Source organism: Triticum aestivum, chromosome 4A (genome assembly GCF_018294505.1).
Source record: "Triticum aestivum cultivar Chinese Spring chromosome 4A, IWGSC CS RefSeq v2.1, whole genome shotgun sequence".
In the NCBI taxonomy this organism is placed as follows: domain Eukaryota; kingdom Viridiplantae; phylum Streptophyta; class Magnoliopsida; order Poales; family Poaceae; genus Triticum; species Triticum aestivum.
In genome coordinates, this window is record NC_057803.1 from 551,831,351 (window position 1) to 551,834,430 (window position 3,080).

General features: G+C 46.0%; 1 pseudogene; it reads right to left on the reverse strand.

Moving 5' to 3' along the window:
• Positions 1-225: 225 nt before the first annotated feature.
• On the reverse strand, positions 226-2,474 carry LOC123082286 (protein FAR1-RELATED SEQUENCE 5-like; annotated as a pseudogene).
• Positions 2,475-3,080: the final 606 nt, after the last annotated feature.

The window sequence follows — 3,080 nt, forward strand, 5'->3', positions numbered from 1 at the left end:
GGCTCAGTTGGTTGATGTGACCACACTTGTGCCAGCTGAAATAACTTTGGTGCACGCGTGTATACCATCTGCATATAAGTTAAAATATGATATTGTATTATATATAAAAAAGAAAAACATACTTCAAACCCAAATCCATAAAAAGGCCATGAGCATCAACTTACATTTGGTACTGTGCTTCTATCAATTTTATTTCCCTAAATCTGGACATTTCCGCCTGTCATGTTCGGAACTTTTACATTGGCCGCAGCTTCTAGTTCTCTTCTTCCGCCCGTTCGTTTCCCTCAACGTCTCGTGAAATGGCTTCATTCTCTTCTTGCATGGAGCACCTTTTGTGTCGACTATTTTTGGATCAAGGACTCTCTCCACTGAAGCTTGGCTTGCGGCAGAGTAGTGAGAGGGTATAGGACCAAATGTTGTCTCCTCGGTGTTATCATCATTCTGGATGGGCCCATTGATGATACTTTGGAGATAATCTTTCACCTGCTGCGAACGCTCCCCGCTTTTTGATACTTTGAATAGGGCCATACTAGCTATGTTTCTCAGTTCACGGTAACGACTCATCTCTTCTGACCACACATGTGTATTTGCATTTCTCACTGACATGAATGCAGCCTTGGCTTCCATTATCCACCTTTTGCTAACACAACATGGAGGAATGGTCGCTGCCCCTACGAAAACCAGAACAGCAAAAATGTGCGCGCAAGGGATGGCTTCACACTCCATCTTACGGCAAGGACAGAAGACACCATTCATCAACGAACCATCAAAAGAACACTCTACAGAGAACAGACGTCTGCTCCCTCCTTCCGCTCCATCTTTTAACACTACTTCATACCTGACCAAGTCATTTACTGTTGTTTGCTCTTGAATCACCCATGCACATGATCTCCGGATACAATCTCTTACCATCTTGAAATTTTTTTGGTTTATAAATACGAGCAGCATTTATCTCCAACAGACAAGCATCTATTCTAGTGAAAGGAACTGACTGCGAACATATTGCATCCAACTCGGCCTCGTTCCTCCGCATACGTGATATGCAGTGCTCAGTGTGCTCCACCACATCAACCAAGGACATTTTCCGGTCCAGCTGATTGTGGACCCTAGAGTTCAGACTCTCACTACGCTGGTTGCTCTGCATACCCAAGAAATATTGTCCCATGGTATAAGCTGCGGCCCACTTTTTCCTAAGTTTTTACATTCTGGACATCCATTCATTCTCCTCTTCGATCTCATAATTCGCCTTGAACTCAGCCCATGATTTCTCAAACTGGTAAAACTCCCATTCGACAGTATATGAGTTTTCTGAAGTCATCAAGCATTGGATTACGCAGGTGGCGTATCATGTTCTGCTCAATGTGCCAACTGCATAGCCGATGGTCTGTCCTTGGCAAAATCTTCCTAATTGCTTTTCTCATTGCCGAGTCTCCATCTGTGATAACAGATATGAGCTCCTTATGACCCATCGCCTCTACAAAGGTCTGAAGTAGCCACTCGTATGACTTGTGGGTCTCATCTGAAACAACACCAATCCCAAAAACAACAGTACTACGATGATGGTTCAGTCCAACAAATGCAAACAAAAGGGAGATTGTAGCGGTTGACCCGATAAGTGTTGTCAAACACAACTACATCGCCGAATGCTTCATAATCAATCTGAGACTGTGAATCTGCCCAGAATAAATTTCGAAGATGTCCTTCATCATCTGTGGTGTATTTGAAGAAAAACTCAACATCTCGTTCTTCCTGTACTCTCATATGGTTCAGCACAAAGTCAGCATCCCTGCCTAAGATTCTTTTTTTCTTGTACCTGGCGAAGAAATTGTAGAGGTCTCGGGAAATATACCCAACATGAGGATAGCCACCGTTTTGTTTCTCTGCCACATTCATGATTTGGAACGTACGGAGACCACCAAGTCCGTATTCCCTTGCATCAGCCTTGTGAGCATCGTTCATCCGACGGTGAGACCGTAGAAAAGCAGATTGGTCCGGGTCGGCTAGCGGGTGGTTATGGACATCAACAAACTTCTTAACAAACCACTGACCCTGCCTGCATCATGTTGGATCTCAAGCATAGCTTTGCAACCACAACGGGTCAGCGCCCGTGGCTCCCTTTTTTGGTCAGTCGCTTGAAAGTACTTCTCCAATCGGTGCCCTTCTTTAGAGCAGCAGAAATGTCTTGCTTTCACCTCTCTGGTGCCCTTCACGTACTCCTTGTCATCCAATCTGACACTAAAACCTTTTGCTCTTGCATATCTGTTGTAGTGCTCGTAACCTTGCTTCTCGCTTGCAAACATCTGACTAACCATCATGTGATATTCTTCTATTTCCTCCAAGCTAGCACTATGACCATCCATCCTCCAAACCCGCCATTATTAAAGCATCATACTTAGCGCATTTATTCTATCAATGTCATATAAACTGTCTGAATTTAGGTGATTCTTCGGATAAACAGAAAATTTAAACAGAAAACTAACACAAATTCTAGAGGAATTATAACATGTCTTCTATATACATTGCAACATTCATTATATACAAAATCTGAAGGATAGGTTGTGCTGTACCAGTGTCACCCTTTATGACATTCTAGTTTATCTGACGCAAATTGAAGGTGATCCATGATTTCAACTAATACGAATGACACTGTATAACTGTATACTCTGATAAAGATCAATTTATGGGTCATGTATCCATACAGATTGCAAGATATGGCTGGAGAAAAACGGACGACGAACCTGTTCTCTAATTATCCGGCAGGCGATTGTCTGGCAGGTGGCGGCGCAGCCTAAAATTATGCGGCGTGTGGGCGCGTCGGCAGGTGGCGGCGGCAGGAACCGCTGGAGGGATGGCGAGGGCAGGACTCGGGTGGCGGGGTCGAAGAACGTCGACCTGGACGGCAAACGGCGGTGGTGCGCGCTGGTGTCGGACGGAGGCGCTCGGGATGTCGGACGGCCGCACTCTCTGGGTCGGACGGGGGTGTGGAACGGCGCACGTCGGCCCCAAGCGGGGGTGTACGACGCGGGACGTCAGCGCCGCGCAGCGAACGGTGGTGGCGCGCGGTGGTGTCGGACGGCGGC